At 38.3% G+C, this 11,223-nt stretch overlaps 1 long non-coding RNA gene across 1 annotated transcript; it reads left to right on the forward strand.

The window, feature by feature from the left end:
- The first annotated feature begins 623 nt into the window (after positions 1 to 623).
- LOC119468373 lies at positions 624 to 9,954 on the forward strand. Its single transcript, XR_005197045.1, has 3 exons — positions 624 to 1,707; positions 5,650 to 5,655; positions 9,943 to 9,954. It is a non-coding gene; the product is annotated as an uncharacterized LOC119468373 (long non-coding RNA).
- Positions 9,955 to 11,223: the final 1,269 nt, after the last annotated feature.

An 11,223-nucleotide genomic window follows, 5' to 3' on the forward strand; every position in this document is an offset into this window, starting at 1 on the left:
TTAACAGTACACTAATGCAAGGGTGAAATTTGGCATTCTCTATTGAACGAGATTTCCATCTAATATTAAATGATAATGAAAGATTTTTGCTTCCCTTTTGACTAAACTACAGGAAAAAGAAGGAAAAGACAAGAAACAGACTGGAAAGCTAAATATTCCCTCTATCAATAAGTAAAGGTTTTTGCCTTTTTGCAATTTTTGAGTCATTATTTTCGTGAAATAAATGACTTACGGTGACCTGGAATTCTGTTTTATAATATCAAGTACTTGAAGTCTTTAACGTATTTGACAGGCTTTCCAAAATCAAATTTCAGCTTCAAAATGATCTATTCCAACCTCTAACTTTGGGATGCTACAGAGGGCTCCTGAAGCATCCAAAAGAGAAGTAAACAGGATTATTCGACATGTTAAGTTACATGGGAAGCATTGCCAGAATAAAAAAATAATGTTTAATTTTCTTCAGGTTATATTTTAGCGAATGTTAATATATGTTCCAAAATGTATGGGATTTCTAAAATTCTAATATGTCTGAATATATGCTATCAATCATAATTACAGTTATTGTATTAGTCTATTTTCACACTGCTAACAAAGACATACTTGAGACTGGGCAATTTAGAGGTCCGAAAGAAAGAGGTTTCATTGGACTTACAGCTCTACATGGTTGGGGAAGCCTCACAATCGTGGTGGAAGGCAAGAAGGAGCAAGTTCTGTCTTACATAGATGGCAGCAGGCAAACAGAGAATTAGGAAGACACAAAAGCAGAACGTCAGATCTTGTGAGACTTATTCACCACCACCAGAACAGTATGGGGGGAACTGCCCCCATGATTCAATTATCTCCCACTGGGTCCCTCCAACAGCACATGGGAATTATTGGAGTACAATTCGAGATGAGATTTGGATGGGGACACAGAGCCAAACCATATCAGTTATTATGTTAGTTATTGTAGATCACAGAAATAACCAAATTTCCTTGTCAGTTGTATATGATTGTTCAAAGTCATTTCCTCAGTTAATTGCCTAATTCCAATGCAGTTTCTGAAAACTTCACAAGCACTTGACACTCTAGAATATGATATCTTTTAGAAGGTTTATGAAAGGATGGAAAGGATCTTGAAAAGCACTCTTGAATACAGGTAAGAATTCCTGGAACTTTAATGAAAAGACTGACTGGTTTATAAAACTACTAACCCAAGTAGAATAAAAATTAATTGACTACCAAGAAAATACTTTGCCAGATTTTCATGCTAAATCAACCAATACTGAAATTGTTTAGGTACACAATTTGAGTGAACTCCATAGTGTAAGTCAAATTACCTATGATAACCCATTAGTTATCAGTGCTATGCACCTAAATTTAAACAACTGATATTCAACAGAACTTAAGTCCAACATGAAGCATGGACTCCCAGAGAACCAGGATGGCTGCCTTGTCCTTTCTCAGTCCTTAAAACTTTTGTTATTAAAAGTTCTGCATTCTATGACTCATTATGGAAAAGATAAAATCCAAATTAAATATACATTGGCGTAGTGACTTCTAAATTGCTAAAATAGTTTATGACCATATTCCATGGAAGACAAAGCCTTAAGTACATTTGACCACCTGATGGGCCTTTCGGACACTTACGGAGGGATTTCTTTCTATTGTCATTTTCAGTGCATGTTTTCTGGTTGTATAAAAGCTTTCCCATGCAAGAGGGCTGATGTTATAATAGTAGATTATTATATCACCATGTATTTTCACCAGGCAAAGAAAGCATTTTATGGTTCGCTAACTGAGGACAATCAACCCCTTCATAATCTAGAACTTGAAGATCGGATCTTCTGAGAACATCAGAGAAAGACTGCCCTTGGCATCCACATTGCAGCAAAACTTCAGGACCTTGAATCTTGGGCTCATAATTTAACAACTGAGAAGGGTTCATCCACACTCTTGGAACTATACCCATTGGAACCCTTAAAGTAAAGCCAACCAGGGAAGTTTCTCCCCAGAATAAGATGGCATTTTTTATATGAACAGCTTTTTCCCAAGATCATGGATCAAGATTTCTCTACTATCATGAGACTCCTTATCTTTGAATATTTTTTCCCTTGCTTATGCTTCTGTGAACAATAGAAGTGAAAAGGGGTCTGTTATGTGTACTCATTGTGTATACTTTATTTGTGAAAGATTTTGAAGCCAGCCTTATATATGGATAAGCTTATAACTTGGTAGATGGAAGATGAGGCCCAATGAAGGTGAAAAATTTTAAAGGTACATATGTTGCTTCATAATCAGTCATAAACAAAACATTGGTTCACCCTTCTTAATGCACATTATTGGTTAAAAAGTACATTGCCAGGAGGCCTTCACTATTCTAGAAGGGCATTATTTATTAGGTCCTTTATTTCTCATGGTTTGGAGTAAAAGAGGCAATGACTAAAATGTATCCCTCATGATAAGCTCTACAGCAGACTCTACTGTAAGGACTATGGTTGCAAAACAGACTTTAAATTTTCTTGTGAAAGTTATGCTAAACAATAAAATTGCTCTAGATCATTTACTGGCTAAACAGAGAAGTATTTGTGCAGCTACTGGCATTTGTGGCCTGTGGAGAAATACATCACATCAGGTATTGAAGAGATTCAGTTGTAGGGGATTAATGAAGAGACTGCTTAGATAAGCAGGAAGATTCTTTAGCTTATTCTTTGATCTATTTAATTTTAGATGGTTTGGTTTATGGGGATCTTGGTTAACTCTTGCTGTTATCCTCCTGATAGTCATAATAGTAGTCTCCCTAGTATGCTGTATTCTCCCAGAAGATTTGTTTGCATGCAGCCATCTCTAGGATGTCAAATGGTCTCCTTCAACTCGAATGACAAGAGCTGAAAGAAATGTGTGACCCTGAGGGAACTGTAACCTTTGAATGACAATGCTGAGACCGGAAACCCAAAATGATGGTAAGTAAAAACGACAAAAGGCTCTAAGTTTTGGTCAGACTCTTACCTGAGTGAGAACCTGACCAAAAAGGGGGAATTTGTTTAACAAAGTTATGGGAGGCTATTGTTTTTGACTGAACTCATGCAGAAGGCCCCAGCAGAGCAGACCAAACCAAAATGGAGTCACTCATACTAACTGTAACATAATCAAACTAAGACTTTAAGGAAACACATATATCCTAGAACAGACCAGGTTTGGGGTTTTTTTTCTCCTGTTTCTCCTGTTTTTGTTTGTTTGTTTTTAAACAGGAGAAATAAAAACCCAAACCCGGTCTGTTCTAGGATCTGTGTGTTCTACCATAGAGTAGAAGGTTCCTCCTTGTGCTGGAGGAGATCCTAGAACACATTTCGAGGATAGAATGTATGAGCTAGCCTTATACATGGATAACCTCATACCTTGGTAGATGGCAGATGAGGCCCAATGAAGGTGAGAAACACATATCTGTGACATTCCAGCATAATAATTCCTACATGGCAGGAATCTGCAACTTTAACAGTTGGTAGATCTCACTTTTAAAACTGTTTCAGCACTCTTCCCCTTAACCTAAGGACAGAGTTTTAAAAATTCCTTATAGATTATCTTTAATATTTTTAAGTTTATTTGGTTCTGTGATTTTTTTCTTTGAATCGTTTTTGCTAACATGTTACCTAGAAAAATGGTTTATTTTATCTAACTTTTCTAATTTACTGGTGAAAAAAATTTGTTCAAATTATTTTTTTATTTTTGATATTCTTTCTATATTTGCAGTTAAAGCCATTTTTTATTCCTACTATTTACCTGCTCTCTCTCTTTCTCTCTGTCTCTCTCTCTCTCTCCTCTCATTCATCAATACTCTCAAAGTTTTAGTTATTAGCATTTTTTGAAGAATGAATCTCTAGTTTTGACAGTTCTCTCTAATGTACTTTTGCCTTCAATATCATTACTTTTGCTCTTACCTTTATTATCTACAAAATCCAGCTGCTTTGCTATGAATCCTTTTATTCCTGGGACTACGGAGCAGAGCTTGAAAGGAGAAAGAAGAAAGTTTACTATTTTTAAAATGAAATTAAGCCAAGAAAAATTGAGGGTGGCATTTCCTCTGAGAGGTGCTAGACTCAAGTTGTTCTTTAAAGGAAAAGTTTTGAAACCCTTCTTCAGAGTTTTTGGAGAACCCTAGAAGGTATGTTTCAAGAGAATATTTTCAGAGAATGTTAAATGTTGTTTTTATTGCATAACAAATTTCTATGTAACCTTAGAGTCAAGAGGAAAAGGATATTTTATTTTCTTAAAATACTGTAATTCACTGCAGAACTCATAAATGCTAAACCACAGCAGGACAGGAAAGTGAAAAGAAAATAAGAAAGCAATGACTATCTGCATAATTTATTTCTAAGTCATAGTCCATGGGCTGATTTCTTTTAGCATCTGGCATTTCACCAAGCTGATGAGCCCCCTACTCACATGTAGTCAAGATCCACAAGTAGTATGGGTTTCCCTTTCTCCAGCATTGGCAAGCACCTAAGTGATATGGAAGTATTTGGAAGAGCTTGTTCATATATGTCTTTATTGTCACCCATCAATTTTATCTCTTTGGTGACTCAGAATTTCTGATGTCCTCTGAGCCCACTCTGGGCTGATAATAATTCCAATCCTCAGTGTAATGGAATTTTTTTATTTTAAAGAAAAAGTTCTTAGTTTAATGAGGCATGCAAATAAGTAGACCAGCAATTATGGTGCATCATAATAAATCCTACATTAGAAATATGCAAAATGTGATATGAGAGGTAGAGACAAAATCTCTCACTCCATATTAAGGAACCATAACAGGATTCCTGGAGGAAGAACTGAAGCTTAAGTTATAAAGGTTAGCTTTACCTTGAGGCAAGGTTATCTGAAAGCTCTTTCAGACTGGGCATAAATGGGTGTATGACTCTGTTCCCATGCTGCTATAAGGGCATACCTGAGACCGGGTAATTTATAAAGGAAAGAGGTTTAACCAGCTCACCATTCTATATGGCTGAGGAGGCCTCAGGAAACTTACAACCATGGCAGAAGGCACCTCGTCACAGGGTGTCAGGAGAGAGAATGAGTGCCGAGTGAAGGGGGAAGCCCCTTATAAAGCCATCATGTCTTGTGAACTCACTTACTTTTGCATGAATAGCATGGAAAGAATTTCCTCCATGATTCAATTATCTCCACCTGGTCCTGCCTTTGACAGTGGGGATTATTATAATTCAAGGTGAAATTTGGGTGGAGACACAGAGCGAAACCATATCAATGGGTAAGAAGAGTTAAGGCTTTGGGAGTGAAGGGATTGGTGGAGCTCTATAAAAGCAGTAAGGCAAGGTACATGGGGGATCCAGTGCTAAAATGCTCCAGTCATGAGAAAGGAGGCAGGAGAGGAGAGGAACGGTAAGTAGCGAAGCGTAACTTTTCTGAATTGGAGCAGCTGGTCGTGCCTCCTGGCACAGAAGATGCATACCCAACTCTCAGATCTCACCTGGAGAAAACAGTTCTACCTCACTCAACCAGAGCCACTCCAAGTATGAGCCATCTGCTCCCATCTCACCTGACTCGCTTGCCCTGTCTCAAATGACTGATGTCAAGGTAAGAACTCTCTTCCCATCTAGACCTTGCCATTTGCTGACCTCTTCTCCTACCTCATCATTTCTAGAACAAGTGAGTCAGACTAGGGTGGTCAGGGATGGAGGCTTCAGCTGATCCAGTCAGGAGAAACCTAGGCCTCAGGTCATGAAAGCCAGAGGAAGGCCATGCTGGCTCACCACTAGGCTGATCCCACCATGTGCTTGGGGCAGCACAGCAGGGGTCCCGAGCGTCCTATTGAAGGATTTCTATTTCAAAAATAGCCTCAAAGCTATTGTCCTAGGAAATATAAGAATGTTGTGTTATAATTTCTTACAATTACGTTAGTTTATATAAAGATCTTAATGTGGCCCTACTTGAAAGGTTGGTGTACTGGGACCAGGCCCCTCATTTAAAGTGTTTCTAGGGCAGAAGGGCTGGAGTGAGAAGCCCATAGGGGACTTGATCTCAAGAATAACTGAGATCTGTAGCAATGTTGTAAAGCACTTTCACAAACTGTGTCTCAGGTCTTCCTCACTAAACATTATGAGCTGCATTGTACTAAAAATTCTCACTTTGCAGGTGGGAAAACAGATGCTAGGGGAAGTTGCATAATTAACCAACTTCCTTAGCTAGTGGAAGTAACATTCAGAACTCATGTCTGGATCGTTTGACTCCTGAGCCCACAGCTTCATTCCCTACCGAAGTCTGTAGTCTTGTGACACTCTCATAAGCTCATAATTGTTTCACCTCAGCTATGAGGGCATGGGCTGAAAAGCAGAAAATCCAGCCTTTCAAGGTCTGGATTTATGTGTCCAAGGCAACAGCAGAGTTAGCTGAACTCTGGCTGAGCTAATAAATTGATTTTGTACCCCTTATATTTATTCAGCTAAGGCCAGAATCAGGGCAGCCTGGATGTACAGGTGGGGATGACGTGACCCCAGATGGCAGAGTGCAGGAGTAGGCAGGGGGTCAGATAATTACAGCAAGACTTCGCCTTTCTTATCTTTAAGTATTCTCGTCCTGAGCGGTGACGTTGAGAAATTGTTCTACTTCTCTATTTCTCTAGCTCTGCAATAAACTGAATAGGTGAGCGCCTGTGCTATGAAGATGTACGGATGGTCCCTGTCCTCAGGATGCTTACGTCCAGTAAGCAGAAATTGCATTTGAGAAGGTCTGTGTATAAGGGAGAATGTTTTTTGTTTTTGTTTTTTAGAACCGTTAAGAAATCTATTCTTCTGGGCAATACAGAGGAATAGCATGTTATTTTAGATTTGAACATTTGGAGAAGATTTTGGATGGATTTGGTATTTGAGCTACTTTGTCTGGAAGTAGGATTTTGATGCTCAGGGCTGGAGACAGACTGGGGAGCAAATATAAGAACATGAAAAAGCCAGCTGTGCAGTCTGTCTCTCTCTCTCTTCTTCTCTTCACCCCTCTATTAGTTCTGTTTCTCTGGAGAATCCTACTGTTTACCCCAACTCTTTCTAAAAGGATTTTGAGATTGCTAAGCAGCCAGATTCAGTTCAATCTGGCTTTACATTTTGCAGGTTTAAGCAATTGTGACGGAATGAAAGTACCCTCAATAGACTTTTGAGTGGCAACCTTTATTTTCTCCCAATCCATTGCTTACAGTCCCCAGGCTACTGCTGCTCTGTCTAATTATCCTTACAGTAAATACACTAAAAGAATAGGCAATGGATTCAACAGAGACTGATTTCTGGAGTCTGCACATAAGATTTAGTCTGCAGTGGATACTAGTAAGTATGAACACAGCCTACACTGCTGTTCCATCTGCCTTAAGGTTTAGATAGCATATGTGAGAATGAGGTGGACCCTCTGAAGGAAACAGGAAGCTTATATGGTAAAATGTAATTAAACTAGGATAAGCAGCTATCTTGGAAACTGTGACAAGAGGCTTACAGAAAATTTTAGAGATGTTGATAAGGGAGAGAAGGAGAGTAAGGAGTGGGTCACTGTTTCTCCAGGGCTGATAAATCATGGCTCCAATGAGGTTGGTGCCAGGCCTCCCAAATGACACTGCTCCTCACGACACACACACACACACACACACACACACACACACACACACACACTTTTTTTTTTAATTGCATTTTAGGTTTTGGGGTACATGTGAAGAACATGCAAGATTGTTGCATAGGTACACACATGGCAATGTGATTTGCTGCCTTCCTCCCCATCACCTATATCTGGCATTTCTCCCCTTGCTATCTCTACCCAACTCCCCACCCCCTGCTGTCCCTCCCCTATTTCCCTCCAACAGACCCCAGTGTGTAGTGCTCCCCTCCCTGTGTCCATGTGTTCTCATTGTTCAACACCCGCCTATGAGTGAGAACATGTGGACACACACGCTTTTAAATTTCCATGTGAACTAGACATACTTCTTCTTCCTGGGGCCCAGTTTTCTCATCTGTAATATGACAGGAGTAGGCCAGATGATCGCTAAGTTCCTTTATAATTCTGGCATTCTGTAACTCTAAAATTTGTTTTCTCTAATCAGTTCTGTGATTTGGAAGAGAATTAGTTGATAATCCAGTGGGCTATGACAGTTATAGTTCTCTTAAGTTAAATTAGAATATTCATGTTTTGTCATTCACATCCACATTTGCAGGCTCTGATTAGCATGGACAATCCTCTGTCCCAAATCACTTCCACACAAACTTATCAAATCATCTGACTAGGTCCACTCATCTTGACCACATCACATCACAAGGCGGCATGCATTAGGGCAGTTATAACATACCCCAAGGTGTCTGCACAGTGACTGTTCACTGTAGGGAACAGGCGTCCCTCCCTGCAACAAACAAGGAAAATGTATTTTAAAATGCTCTAAATAATACATGTGAAACCTTAGGAAATATACAAGGTATAAAGGAAAAAGCAAAAATGGCCAAAATCCCACCACTCAGAGATTATCACCGTGAACATATCAGTGAACATTCTAATACATATTTTCTATGTTTGTATATAGACACATGCAGTTTTGTCTAAATGGGATCATATTATGCATGCAATTTTATAATTTTTAAATTTTATGGAAGCTTTTAATTTTAAATTGTATCTAAAACTGACTTTACAGTCCAAGAATAATTTAATACAGAATTTACAAATTATAACATATTTTTTATTGTATTTAACAAAAGACTATTGGTCTACAAAGGGGAGATTAGAAGACTTGCTTTTTTAACCCACAGTTACACCATCTATGTCTAAAGATACTGAAAAAAGTGAAAACTGACATTACAGAGAATTTTGACTTTCTAAAGAAATCATGCAAAACTGTAAATGAAACAAACAAATGATGAAAACTATGTTTCCCTCACTTTTTAGATGTTAATAATTTGCCATGGTGGATCTTATGAAAAAGAAAAATTTCAGATGATATAGTGTATCCATTAAGTTGAGGGCAATGACCCATACTTTAAAGAAGAAAAATTAAGCATTTTAATCATAGACTTGATGAGCTCTTTAAATGCCAAAAATGATTTGTTAGAACATTTTGAACTAGAAATGAAAACTCCCTGAAGCATCTTGCAGGATAAGTAGTCATATTGCATTAACCGGAAGAGCATAACCAATAACTGAGAGACCTTTTATAATTTTTAAAGTCAAATATTGCTGAATGCCTGCTGGATGAAAAGTAAATAAAAGACATTACAGCAGGAACACCTTCCAATATTACAGCAACTATTTTCTGGAATATTAACAAAGTAGCCTGTCACTGCCAGGACTAACATTTTTTGCTAATTTTGCTGATTGTGTTTTGTGCTAATTATACAGTTTCAATTTTTAGAGATTACAATTTTTGGAAAACTTTTCTCTGCCACTGTGAATTTGTCAGCTTCAAGACATTTTTACGAGATTTATAGGTATTCATAAATGTTACAAATCATGTAGTTGGGAACAGTCACCGGCCTAAAAGGATCAATCACTCTTCCTTTCTGGTTAGCGCACATTCTGCTCAGACGCTGCGAGGGTGATTTGAGAGGCTTGTACCCTGAAGCCCATAACCTTTTGCTGCAGCTTGTTCAATAGACATGTGTAATTATTATAGATTTGGGTTAGTCACATCATATCGTGTTGGCTAAGTCTTCAATTCATTTCTAATTGGATCAGTTACAAATCTTTCTTTTTCCTGTTTAAACCACAATACCTGGAGTTTAGATATGTTTCATTTCTTATGAATTGTTACTGAGGATGATGTTATTCTTCAGGGTTGGAATAAAGAAAAAGTTGTCTTAAATAAGCACCTGGAGGACTAAGAAATCTTACGGAACTATTGGGGCCTAGAGATAGGGCCTAATCCCTGTAGAAGTATCTTAAAATAGTCAAGTTTCACACACCTTAACCACCATGTTTTGTGAACATAAGAGAAAGCCAGTAACTAAACTGGTGTTTAAAACTAACATTTGAGAAGATCTTAGTATTGCTACATAAGTAGCAGTTCATCAGCCTGCATCACACTCACTGGTACACAGTTACAACCTAGAAAGCATCGGCAATCTAGTGTGGAGCCAAAAAGACTGTCCCTTCTTTCAGTCATTACTGCCCTCTCTGATTTCTAACAGCATAGGTTAGTTTTGTCTGCTTTTGTATTTAGGTAAATGGAACCATTTTCTATGCATTCTTTTGACTCTGGCTTTCCTTCATTATTGCTTGTGAGATTTTAAATCTTGCTACTTTCCGGCTCTGTAATGTAGGGAAGTTGCTGCAGAATCAGTGTGTGATGTTCCTCTCCCTGAGTCCACGTGTTCTCATTGTTCAACACCCGCCTATGAGTGAGAACATGTGCTGTTTGGTTTTCTGTTCTTGTGTCTGTTTGCTGAAAATGATGGTTTCCAGATTCATCCAAGTCCCTACAAAGGACACACACTCATCGTTTTTTATGGCTGCATAGTATCCCATGGTGTAAATGTGCCACATTTTGTTTATCCAGTCTATCATTGATGGGCATTTGGGTTGGTTCCAGATCTTTGCTATTGTAAACAGGGCTGCAGTAAACATACATGTGCATGTGTCTTTATAGTAGAACAATTTCTAATTCTTTGGGTATATAAACAGGAATGGGATTGCGGGGACAAATGGAATTTCTATTTCTAGATCCTTGAGAAATCGCCACACTGTCTTCCACAATGGTTGTACTAATTTACATTCCCACCAACTGTGTAAGAGTGTTCCTATTTCTGCACATCCTCTCCAGCATCTGTTGTCTCCAGATTTTTTAATGATTGCCATTCTAACTGGCGTGACATGGTATCTCAATGTGGTTTTGATTTGCATTTCTCTAATGAAAAATGATGATGAGCACTTTTTCATATGTTTGTTGGCATCATATATGTCCTCTTTTGAAAAGTGTCTGTTTATATCCTTTGCCCACTTTTGAATGGGGTTGTTTGTTTTTTCTTGTATATCTGTTTTAGTTCTTTGTAGATTCTGGATATTAGCCCTTTGTCAGATAGGTAGACTGCAAAAATTTTTTCTCATTCTGTTGGTTGCTGGTTCGCTCTAATGATGGTTTCTTTTGCTATACGGAAGCCCTGAATTTTAATTAGATCCCATTTGTCTGTCTTCGCTTTTGTTGCCATTGCTTTTGGTGTTTTAGTCATGAAGTCTTTGCCTATGCCTATGTCCTGGATGGTTTTGCCTACGTTTTCTTCT

This window comes from Cebus imitator, unplaced genomic scaffold (genome assembly GCF_001604975.1).
Source record: "Cebus imitator isolate Cc_AM_T3 unplaced genomic scaffold, Cebus_imitator-1.0 Scaffold418, whole genome shotgun sequence".
NCBI classification, from domain to species: Eukaryota; Metazoa; Chordata; class Mammalia; order Primates; family Cebidae; genus Cebus; species Cebus imitator.